The 13,275-nt window shown below is 41.6% G+C and overlaps 1 protein-coding gene across 3 annotated transcripts in view; it reads right to left on the bottom strand.

The window, feature by feature from the left end:
* The window catches only part of bach2b (BTB and CNC homology 1, basic leucine zipper transcription factor 2b), an 84,201-nt gene that overhangs the window by 36,614 nt on the left and 34,312 nt on the right, over positions 1-13,275 (bottom strand). The window contains exon 1 of one of the 3 annotated variants that reach the window (XM_061241503.1): positions 634-745. The exons of the other annotated variants lie outside the window; for them this stretch is intronic. The gene's annotated coding sequence lies outside the window, so the exon portion shown is untranslated. Of the gene's footprint in view, positions 1-633; positions 746-13,275 lie in introns of those variants that run through there. 3 annotated transcript variants of the gene reach the window in all.

Raw genomic sequence — 13,275 nt, 5'->3', positions numbered from 1 at the left:
GGGGTTGCCATCTTGGCTCAACAAACAGGGAATATAATGCCATGCTCCATTAGCATCATCAAAGGAAACGGTAACAGAATTAAGCCGTGAAATGCACAGCGCCTATGTTGCGAGACCTATGAGCCCTTATAGATGTGCTACTGATGTCTCGGAATCACATTGCACTAATACTAACATGCTTATTTATATGACTTCAAATGTAACTACTGCCATATTAAGATGGTGTAATAAATGACATTTCTCAGAGAGGGGAAACTACACAACACCATGCATGACGTTCACTCAAAGCACCTGGTATTTCAAAGAACTGGAGAATGTGATGAAATATGTGAATCATCTATATTAGTCATCTGAGCGTTAACATTAAATTCAAAGGTGTAAATGCCCATTAGATGAAATATGATTCCTCCAGGATACGTTATTTGATGTTTCACAAAAAGCTGCGACTTCAGTGTTTGCATTGCTGTGCATTGTTCTATACCGTCAGCAAAACTACTCAGCAAAAAAAAAACTTCAAAGCCATACTTCTAGAACTAACTGAGAATAAAAAAACAAAACGCTTCCTGTAATGAAACATAAACTAGGTAGCAAACATTTGTCACACTGGAAGAAGAAATATGAATGCAGCATTACCTCAAAATGATAGCTCAGCAGACAAAATCATTCTTCACTTCCATTCACTTCAGCACCGTGGCAATACATTTCCAGTCACCGGTAGGTTACAAATGTAGTCTCATAGCAGCACAGGAGGTATTCCACCAAAAAGACAACACTGCACTGACGGGAGCAGTAGCAGGCTCTTTTTCATACTTCACAGTGTATGAAGGAGTGACAGTGTGCTAGAATATTTTGGGGCCCTGATAAAATGCAGCTTGCATGAATCATGACTTCCCACATTGTGGGTCAGAAACCAGAGTGAGTCATAGTAGCTTTTAATATGGTAACAGACGAGACATGTGACAGAAACACCGGGCTATCTATAGCTCTATCCTTTACCTCCAGCAGGGGTCTAAAATAAAAATACAGGACTCTGAGTTGTTATCGTGTGAAGAGCTTGCTTCATTCATCAGCGTACGTACAACTTTAGATAATCTGACGCGGCAATCAGCCATGGTGTACTTTGTGTAAAATGATCATCATTTCACATTATAGTGCAACACTGTTTTTAAAATATGGCACGATAAAAGATTACAATTCGGTTTGCTAAATGGCCCATTTCAGAGAGGAAGAATTAAACAACCGTCCATTACTTTTTAAAATATAAATGTCCAGCTGGTCAACCAGCTCTGACAAAAGCTCTTTGTAATATGTGGGATTTCCACATTACTTTACCACATTACCATGCACTGGTGGGTGCCTTAAGCAACAAGAGTTAACAACAGTGTCTGATTAATCTTAGTCAGCCTCATGCCCAGAGTCACTAGATGATTATGAAGGCTTAATATCGCAAGCATCTGCAGAGGACATAGGAGCACATTGTAAACATTTCTCCACAGTATGGGGTTCTGATTGTGTACCAACATTCAGGTATACGCAATTATGGGCATTCTGACAGAAAAGACGGAAAAAATGTGAGTGGATGAAATACAAATCACAAGCTATTGAGACCTAATAAGAACATCATGTGGCTCATATCTTGCGGTAGTCATTATTTTCAGGATAATTTGGAATCAGTGTCAGAATGATCAAATTGACACATATGAAATGTACAGTAAAATACACCACCAAACACATGGATTTTAATACAAATCTGGCAACATATTCCATTACAGCACTATGCTGGAAAGAGGAACTGACTTTACACACTTTTTTTGATATACAAGGAGCTGCACGAGATGTATAGTTCCCTTTTTACTTGAAGAGGAAAAGATCTGCACCAGTTTCTCTGACAATATTGACAGTATAATCTTATCCAGGCAAACATGCTCTGGTCTCTCGCCTCTCCCGTGACTCAAAACCAGTCAGACTGATGTTCACTACCAACTGGCAGTTTCATGATCGTTAAACCCTCCTCGACAGATGGTCAATTGTCCGCAAGAAGAAAACATTCTCACAAACATGCGGACAACCGCACAAAAACCCTGCTCGATCAAGCGATACTCTGACTCCTGAAAGCAGGAGAGGAACGATTGATTGTTTCACAATTTTCTGCCACCTGGAGGTCTTCTAGCAACTTCCGCTCTTTGATGGCATTCCCTGCAGCTCATTAGCACTATGACTGGCAGGCCGAAAGGCCGGTGTCAGGAGTGGATTGGAGGCGGGATTAGCTGCTATATTATTGATGAACTACTGAGAGGGGGGAAGCATGGTGGAGGAAGGAGGGGCACCCACGCAACTCTCAGAAATCTGGCTGAAGCATAAAAACACACCCGAGATGCTAAATGCAAATAATATCAAACACAAACACTGAAGAACCCGGTCTGAAATGTCAAATCACCCAACAAACGGAAAATGTCTTCACAGGAAAGAAGTGACACAGACAGCCGCCTACGTTGCGCCTCCCACTAATCTTCGTGCTAGGAGCTCGGTAGCACGCGCGCGTGTGTGGGAGAATGCACGTGTGTGGGTGCGCGTGTGGCCGTTAGTGTGGAAGTAACGCCAACTCAAACTGCATTGTGGCAGCTGAAAATCTATTTCAGTGCAAGTAATCACAACTACTACCCTGAACCGTGTGCACTAACCACTAGTGTGTTTAATATGTGCCAACAGAGATCAAAGAAAGAGGAGAAGAACAAAGAAGCCCGAGGTAGACATTTGCATTGACTTTCTGTAGAGCACACAGCATGTACGTTTTCGACCAATAATCTCGGCCCAAACTGACGAAAGCTACGCCAAACCGTTGCCACAGAGATGACACAGATGTAATCCTTAGTTGTAATTTTCTGCCTCATTAGGTTAACTTTATGTAGGAAAGATCTTGCACGAGAAAATGTAATAATCTTCCTGGTTCCTGCGTAGCATGTAGTACCCATTCATAAAACAAGCACAACGGCCATTTCATTGATATACTTCCTACTTCTTACTTCTCTTTAAAATACAACCACAGTCTGCTGTAATTTTAGAAGCTCAGATACTAGTTTACTGACACTCACGGTAGTCAAAAGATATATTTAGAATTATCGTACTCATATTGCGTATTTCAATAAAATGCAAAACTGGATCCATCCGAACACACATATATTATACAGATATTTTTCTTCCAGTGCATGACTGTTAAGTTCTTATCATGAATGAATAATTATTCATTTAAATGTGTACTAATAACTGACTGGTTAATCAGTGTTTGCTGAACTCGATAGTCTGTGTTTATGAAGAAAAGAAAAAACAAATAGGCCTACAAATAGGCAATTTTTATGACAGAGTTAGAGAAACATGTTGACTGAACCCAGGCCAATGACAAATATATGACTGAGTCAAAGTTAAGGTCATTAGTTAAGGTCACTGAATACAGGCTAATGAGTAGCTCTACGCTAAGCCGTAAAGGCTTGACTGAAAAAGACAGCCAGGCCATGACCAGTGTCCTTGCTGTATATGGATATTGTAAGGGGACCGTCACCTTCACACGTTCCCCCGGTGAAGTGTTTCTGGCCCTCTGGCACAGCCCCAGTAGAGCCACACCAGGTCACGCTTTAGAAGGAGAGAGCGAGTCTCAGTTCGGCCTAGGTCAGCTATCCTCCTATGAACTGATGTTGCTATGGCCGCAAAGTAAGAAGAGAGCCCAACGACACCAGACAAGAAACGGGAACTGAACTGAAGACACATAGTTTAGGGTCAGGAGTAAGTGAAAGTCAATTGGGATTGGTGTTAGTATTTTTGTGGGGAAGGGAAAGGAGGCCTTTTGAAACAAAATGTGCAACTTTTTCCACCATTGTCATAGCAACACTTTATAATGTAACACTAACCAGTGCAGAAAGACTCAATGCACTACTTTGGATAGTACGACAAGAACACTGCAAGGAAGGGAAGGAACTGTAGGTCATTAGTTTTCAGGTCGAGTGAACATGACTTATTTGAAGGTCGAACAGGCTTACCACAGTCCTAAGTGGTTTTACTTTGACAACCTGTAACACTAAGCACACTTCTCTGCAGAGACCACTGCAGTCAGGGAGAGGTCAATAAGGCAGATATTTGGATGATCAACCCCAGGACCAGTCATGAGTCAGACATTCCAAAGGTTACCTGACAACCTGGAGGACACCAGTAAACACACATCACAAGTACATCATCAAGTCTCTGAAGATTAAACCTGTGCGATATGTTACAAAATATCGTCTTTCAACTTTGAGAGAGAGAGAACAAAATTAAAGGTTATCATCTAAATATGCAAAGGTATGACACATACTGCGGTTACGGTGGGTTTGAAGGAGATTTGAACCCTTCGCGAGTCAGAAAGCAGAAAAGAAACCCGTGCCTTCGCTCTGGCTTTTGCATGAGAGACCCAATGGAAATATTGAGAGGGAGGTGGCAGCCTTACACTGTGCTGCACTGTGGGTTTAACAGGTCACAGAGGTAGAGGAGTTCAACCGAAACACTGACTGTGTGCAAACCACAAACGCCCCCTACGGACAAGCCCAAGGACAAGAGATTTGCCAGAAACGGAAAATCTACCCCAGCTTTGGCAAAAGTAAAATCTTTTGGTGCACGCCCGTTCACATTGTGTCAGTGGAACAAACTGTTCCTGCAGACTGCCCTTTTGAGAACATGTTTGAGCAGCACTTCACGTTGCGCCTTTGTGGTTTCTGCAGTTGTGTGAAGTGACAAATGTTCTTGGGTTTATTAAATCAAACCAGATTTCAGGAAGTATTGATTTCGCCTTGATCACAGCACTGGAATGTAAAGTGGGTTATACAAATGTAAAAGATGCAGAAAAACCACAAACGGCAATAGCATTGGTGGATATCAGACAATACACACCTATGCCATATTTTCTAAGCATATCATGGAGAGCAACCAAAGATTATTGCACTGAACTTCAGTGGTAATATATTATGGATGTCCAGGAGTACACCTACCCTTGTTTCCCCAGGTTGATTATTCTGAACAAGAAATGCCTTCAATAAATATTCCATTGAATAAAAAATGATATATGCAAAAATGTCAAATAACTGTCTGCTAAGCAAATAAATACTAACACATTGGTTTCAAAACAAATTCAAATCAAATGTATTTATACAACACATTTTACAAATGATTTGTCACAATACACTTCACAGTATACCCCATCGTAAATCCACACAAAGCAAGCCAAAGCCAACAGTGGCAAGGAAAACTGTTACCTCTGGCTTGCATGCACAGCATTTTTGGAAGCATGTTAATTTGTTCTAATTTCTTGTTATTTGGAAACAACAAGTATCACTGCTCCACATGCTTACTCAGACTATCCTGGAGACGTGTACTTGTTTGTTTACATTTTGTAGACGTAAAAAAAAAAATCCTGAATTTACAGGAAAAAAAACAGTAAAATACCAAATAGGACTGCAACAGCCAAAGTCAGTCCTTCCTCCCTTGCCTTGGTAAAAGCTTGTGAAAGTATTTAATTACAGTCTGGGATTTTCAATGACTCAGTGCATCACTGAATACAGATCAGAATGAACTCCCATTCATTACTCTAATTACACTTCCCACCCAGTTTTCGCTGCTATAGGAATGGGAGTTCTGCTGCCTTGACGCTCTGAAAAGTATTAATGAGTGAAAATAAAATGCTACAATTGACAAATTATATTTCAATACTTTTTCAACTGCACCAGAGACACCATGCATTTGGAATTCATTCTTTTTTACTTTTTATAGCAGATGTTTTTCTCACTTCCTGTTGATAGTTACAAGTTGAAAAGCTGTCTTAACTTCTCTCTCCTGCTCAAAACCGTGCTTGGGGGGATGAAACTTACGCATATTCAAATGACTTTGCTGAAAACCTGACACGTACAGTGGCCGCAACGGGGGTTTAAAGGTTCAGAATATACGTACTGATGCGGCCAGCTGGCCTTAAAAGAGAATGATTGCAAAAATAAAAAGGAAAAAGGAACCTTACTGTACACCACATCTCTGAGTATTACAGCTATAAGGGAGGGGGCAGATTTTAATGGTGACCCCTCCAGACTGGGCAGATAATGCTGACAGAAAGACTAATGAAGTCCCAGTACAGTAAGCCACACACTGCTCAACTCCAGCTCTTCTGTGCAGGCACCAGCCCCCCTCTGCTAAAACAAGCCTTCAACGGTTAACCACGGCATCACAGCTAGGCATCTGCAAAGCGCTGCCTACTCTCTTAAAACTCAACTTCCTTTGCAGCTCAGTGCTCAATTAAAAATGTCTGCGTGATCTTTTTTAGGTGTCATGGTAAACATTATTAAAATTATTATGAAATGCATGCACTGTATACACATGCTGTTTTATTTCAATATGCACCTTACGACACCTACTTGAAACGGGTTCAAACTGATTTTCATTTATTGTTCTTGAAACTTAACTGGATGGTGAGGTAACTTCTTTTATTAATTGGAGGTTTGCCACCAAGGCTGGATTTTTGAATATTCCTAATCATAATGAACTGGTGGCAACACAGTGAACATGGTGTACGGTATTCAGATCAACCAGGGTAAAGCCAAAATCGCTGAGATTGTGAAAACTAACTGCACAATCCACTCTACAGCAGTGCCAGTTCTCCTCAGTATTATCACCTGACAGTGATAATGATACAGGGAGCCCAGCCCATCAGTAGCTCCATGGAACAATCAAAATCGGTCATAAAATGACACTAAACACAGGCCACTTTATGCCAGTTCTCATTTCTGCATTTTGGGAATAGGCACACTTATTTGTATTTTGGGCCATTCTCAAGATGGTAGTGTGTACTACCTGGAAACCTTTATTTCGACTTTGACAAACACGAGTATTTATTTTACATAAACCCCAATTTTCCATTAGTTTTGGTGATTGAAATGTTGGGAAGGCTAAAACCCAGAAATGTTGACTGAATACAGACACACTCCTTATAGATCTTGACAGGAAAAAAAGGAGGCTGTGTCTGTTTAGACAGACCGTCACCGATGTGTCAGAAGGGGTATGATTCTCCCTAGGGATTCAAAGAAGAAAATGCTTTTGAGTGCCCAGAGCCACAATGGATGGCACATCCTAAGTGGTGTTCATCAAGAAAAAGCCCCCATTAGTGAGCACAGGGAAATGGGGAGAGCACGTGGCACATCTAGCCTGGACCATTTTCAGCAGAAAGGGAGCCCAGGCAGAAATGACAGCTTTAGATATTGGTGCTAGAGCTGGTTCCTGTTAGAGCATGCTTCAGTTCTTAGGAGGCATGATTGCCGCTGTGCCCTAATCATTTCATTCCTCCGGATGGACAGGGCTCTCGCTCTCCGCGCAGAGCCACTGGAACAGCCTCTCGACAGTCCGCCATTATGGCTCTAAATATAGCAGCCTTCACTCTCCTCCCCCCCCCCCGACCAATGTCCAATTCCAGCCAACGACAACCACTCCCTCAAAATCCTCTGACTTGGGACCAGAATAATTCACTTTTGTTTATTTACGGTTTAGCCCACATACAACGTCCCTCATGTGAGCAGCTATTTTTAGTGGACTAATCCAGGAATGGATTTATGATGGCCCAGACTTTGCAGATGTTGAGAAAACATAAATAAAGTCTGTTGAACTGTGACTGGGGTTTTTATCTAATCTCTCATTATTTAGACCCAGAATATCCCAGGCTAAGACACAAACCTGTTGCACCTTCTATATTCTGCAAATAATGTTTAGGATTGCACGTCATGCTGAATATTATAGAGTAATATATATCTTAGAGTAAAATACTTTCTTGGATGAGTTCTATGTAAATTGTAAACCCATATGGTAACAGACAAAAGTATAAACATTTCATATGGTTTCAAAATATCCCATCCTTGATGAAGAATTAGCAATTTGAAGTTCAATTTGCACTTGAAATAATTTTACTGTTTGAAGACCAGCAGTTTTCTGTTTATAGAAAAACCAGACCATATAATGACCAACTAATCTGGACGCTAAGTTCATTTTTTGTTCTGATTGCATTTGAACCATCAATATTTCATCATTTTTGCCTGTGGTCTTCGGAGGCAATAATGCTCTCATCCAAGAGCTTGGGAAGCGCAGATGTATTTTGGCTAAGCAAACAAAATATATGTACAGTCAGGAAAAAAGAGCACAAGGGGGAAATCTTTTTGTTTGATTTGAATAATCCCCTTTGAATTGGATATATGACACCATCCTAACTTTAATCTTTTTGATAAACGCATGCTAATCCCGTCTGTCTGCACCCTGTGTGTAATAAACCCTAAAGTCATGCAAAGTTATTGCTTGAATAAACCTGAATAACAACCAAGAAAGAACACTAACAGCCAATGATCCTATACAAATGGATGTATATGATATATATGTATATGAGAGTGTATGTATGTATATATAATGATATATATGTGCAGCCAATTCAGGTATTTGGGTTAAATTTACACAGATATACAGTACATTACCCCCTGACCCAAAGGCCACCTACCACTTAGAAGTGACACTTGTGAATGTTAGTTATGTATAGATCAACCATATTATTTGCTGCTGTCTATACAATAGAATAGACTACATTTATTTTTCCCAAAGGACCTTCAATTGTGGTATCAATGGAAGAATGCTATCTTTTGAAGCTAGCTTGATTACCTTGTTTACCTACTAGTTTCATACATTAAACTTATAGGCCAGTGGAGGATGGGCATGCCCCTATAGCCAGGTTCCTCCCGAGATTTCTTCCCATCGGGGAGTTTCCTGCCACTGTTTGAGAGTTTTTCTTCCCTAAGGGAGTCATTTACCTCATATGCTATTGGGGGCTTAGGGCTGATATGTGTATTTCTCTTCTGTGTTACTCTGCAAAGTGTCTTTGTGACAGTCTTCTGTGAAAAGCACTATTCAAAAATAAATAGAATTGAATTGAATTAAAAGCTAACAAACAACGAAAAGCAAAGCCAAGGACGTGGCTGTGCTACTGGCTACAGTACCACAGAAGCTTCCACTTGACGTTCACCTCGTTGAAATGCCTCTTGCAGTAATATAATAAAGAAAATGGATAAATCCTTTCTCGCTGATTTGATTATGCAAGGCATTTACAAAACACCCTGATTGGATGAAATTCTGACGCCTCCGACCACTTTCACTTCTCACTGGACCTCTTTAGCCAGCCTTTAATAACGTTTGGGGGGATTGACTCCTGCTTAGTCTAATCAACTTTTTATCCAAGTCACTTTGGGTAAAAACATCAGCCAAATAACATCAGCCAAATAGCGGACAGATCCCTGAATAAACTGAGATACCCATAAAGTATATGCAAGCGTCTCACACACACAGGCCATGGCTTGTTGAGTTTTAATTGAACCGGCCTCTGTGTAAATGCCCGTTGAAATAAAAGTGCTGCTGGCCACATACGCATAGAACATGCAACAAGGGAACCACCACAACCGAAGAAAGAGCACAAAATGTGCCCTGCTGTTACTACGCTAAAGTGGAGCAGCCATCACTCAGCCTTGGCACATCCATTCCTCAGCCCCCCCTCGGTCTAAAACACACACAACAATAAAATCGCCCTCCGATCTCGGTCTAAATTACACACATAACGCGCCGATAAGGACGGATGAAACGATAAAAAGAGTGATTTATCCGTGCGGTTTTGATGAATGGGGCGCATTCCGCGTGTCTGGGATGTCTGCGGAGCTGCCTGGAGGCCCTCCCTGCTGTCTGGGATGGCCGCGGCGACCTGGCGTTCAGCGAGAAGAGAGCGGGCGCGTTCGCTGATGGAAGACTTCCCGCGGGGGGCAGACGGAGAGCTTTGCTATCAGCAGGTAAGAGGCTCATTCCAGTCGCTTTATTTTTGGACTTTTTTTTTTTCTTTTTCTCGCTCATTTTTCTACTCCTCGCCCCAGCCATTGGGAGAGGCTAGGAAAAGAGGCAAGAATAAAGAAACGTAGACAGGGAAAATTAAGGAAAAGTGAATTAGGCAAATGGTATGTCCTTCAAACGTAACCACATCAGTTACAGACGTGGCAGATGGGGAGAGGTGGATCCACAGGTTGATCACTTATACGTCCGGCTTTCCGAAAAAATACTCCCGCAAAGGTTGCGCTAATGTTTCCTTGCTCAAAGGAAAGATTGGAAGCCCTTAACTTCTACTTATAGCTCCTAGAAGGTACATTTAATGGATTAGAATGTCCTTAAATGTGGTGGACTTCGATCGATCCAGGTCAGGAGCACGGAAAAGAAAGAGAAAAATAAGCAATTGGAATGAGCCCATAGAGAGGCGAGAAAAGGAAAGGTTTTGTGCTCTCCCCTCTCATAGGTCTGCCCTCTCCCGTTACAGCATTCTTCTAGCCTTAATTTGCTCCCAGAGCACAGATTTAAGCCTTTCAATGTTCAACAACATCGTACCTGACTGTCTAAATTGCACTCTATTGCACTTTAGACACAATGCACAAAATACTTTACTCCGGAGAGCCATTCTATTAAACCCGTTAATCGTGATTCTTCTATTGAGATGATAACAACAAGCTATGAACACTGAGTGAAATCTACCACAGCCTGTATGAGACTTTGCCCTAACAAGGCACTCTCAGACGGTACTCTCAAAACTGGAAGTCCCCACTACGGTACAAAAAGCAGCAAGCTCTTTTCACAATGAATTCCATCATTAACTCAGCAATGTGTGGAGTTGCTTTTGAGAACAAAAAAAAAAGCTTTACGGAAGCACGAGAAAGCAGTTTAATAACGGGTTATCATGCTGGAGGCTGGACAAAACATGTGCATGTTTACATGAAAGGATTTCTGCTAGCGGAAATCTGGTGTCAACTATGTCTGATGACACAGAATGCACTGACTCATTTTGACCTGTCAGTCACAGAAAAAAAATGACTTCTGGGTCTGAGTAAGACAATCTTAGAAAGATGCATGCAGCATCTATCATCTGCCGTTACACCTTGCCGGCCAGTAGCCATCTACCTCCCCCCTCTGCAGCTGGGTTCCTCCTGAGATTTCTTCCCATTGGGGAGTTTTGTTCTCACCACTGTCCAAGGGTTTTCCACCCCACCAGAGAGTTTTTTTTAATCTCACATGCTATTTTGGAGGTTCAGGTTTGATGTTTGCCTTTCTGCTATTCTGTAAAACATCTTTGCGACAGTCTTCTGTAAAAAGCGCTATACAAACAAAACTGAATTGAACTGAATCTTCCGAGCGACATGCCCATCAAAGAAGAGGCTGAGAGGAGTCTCTTCCTGGACAGGACATTGAGGAGTGGATAGAGGGGTCAGAAAGCGACCTCATTGTAAGTTCTCTGTCAGGGTAATAAATAGCCTTTAAAACATTTTTTAAAACTCAACACAGCTGTATAACATCTGCCACCAGTGTTTGCGTCTGAAGAAGCGATGAATCACTGAAGATCCAGCAGGCAGCTATGGAATTAATCACTCTCGACCAGTCTCAAGTTCATCTTAGGTGAGTCAGATAGTGTAAAACACACTTGGAATGAGTCGCCAGAAAAATCTTAATGTAAGAAACATGTAGAAAAACAACACAATGACAAACCTGGGAAACTCCTGAGGTTGCCAAGAAAACAGACTTGTAAAGTACATAAGATCAAGGCTAAAGTGATGTGCAAACATATGTAATGGACAAAATCATAAGTATTACATAGGTTTTTCTTACACGGTAATATGAGTTCAGTGGTCCCTAACAAAATTAACAAAAATGTTTGTTTTTAAAGAAAGAGCATAGCTCTACAGGTGTACTAATCTTACTAATACCTTATCTCCCCTAGTCTCTCTCACCCCTAACCCTGAAAATCATCAGCTAAAACTGCTAGTGCTCCCTGTTTACAGGTTCATAAATAAATCATGTCACTCCAACCCCACACACCCCAATGACACTACAGTCACAGCCATGACACTTTGTTGAAGGGGACAGTGGACCAAAAAAAAAAAGAGACGTGTTATCGACGGCTCGCACAAGGCACACGCAAGCGCCTTCATCACCACACTGTATTCTCCCTCTCCTTCTGAGTCATAATTTCACAGATGTAATTCTGAATGAATCAGACAATATTCCATAATGCCACTATTACAGTCTCAGTTTTGGTGCATGAATGAGTTTACCATTCCATGCGTTGCTTCTATGCGCTATTAACATAAAAGCCTGTGTACATGCATAAACATATAGCAGCCTATAGCCTAGTGGCTAAGGTGCTTCAGTGCAACCTGGAAGGTTGGTGGTTCAAGCCCCAGTGTAGCCACAAGAAGAACAGTATAGCTGTTTGGCCCTTGAGCAAGGCCCTTAACTCCACATTGCGCCAGGGGGATTGTCCCCTGCTCAGTCTAATCAACTGTAAGTTGCTTTGGATAAAAATGTCAGCTAAATAACTGTAATGTAAATGCCCTGATTTTTTCCATTTCTATTTAATCTAAATGCGTTATAGTAAAAGTAAACTTTCACAAAAATTCACAAAAGTGAAATGCTTGCTTTTTTTTCCACAGTTCGGTTGTAAAACCATCCATCCATCCATCCATTACCTGAACCCGCTTATCCTGATCAGGGTCGCAGGGGAGCTGGAGCCTATCCCAGCATACATTGGGCGAAAGGCAGGAATACACCCTGGACAGGTCGCCAGTCTATCTCAGAGCACACACACCATTCACTCACACACTCATACCTACGGGCAATTTAGACTCTCCAATCAGCCTAACGTGCATGTCTTTGGACTGTGGGAGGAAACCGGAGTACCTGGAGGAAACCCACGCAGACACGGGGAGAACATGCAAACTCCGCACAGAGAGGCCCCGGCCGACGGGGATTCGAACCCAGGACCTCCTTGCTGTGAGGTGGCAGTGCTACCCACTGCACCATCCGTGCCGCCGGTTGTAAAACCAGACAAACCTTAGTTAACCTTAGTTTCCCTTAGCACTAAAAGTAATAAATTTTGTTTAAGCAAAAAAAAAACCTTCATATGATCTATATTTGTATCGCTGTTGTATTGAAGAAATGAATTACCTTTAGATAAAAGATGAAAGGGCAGTTGATTATAAAGTGCTCATTGTGGCATTGAGAGGCTTAGCATCACATCAAAGCTGCTTCAGTTACAATCTATGGATACATGCTTGGCTTTAAGTGACCGTTTATTGTTACCAATTCACCATTTTTGAGACCACTGCCTCCTGGAGAGGTTTCTAAATATCGTTAAGATATTACTGAGTGAAAGCACATTGA

Source organism: Conger conger, chromosome 5, assembly GCF_963514075.1.
Source record: "Conger conger chromosome 5, fConCon1.1, whole genome shotgun sequence".
In the NCBI taxonomy this organism is placed as follows: Eukaryota; Metazoa; Chordata; class Actinopteri; order Anguilliformes; family Congridae; genus Conger; species Conger conger.
Note: the sequence above shows the minus strand (reverse complement) of the source record. Positions and strands in the feature narration are given on the sequence as shown.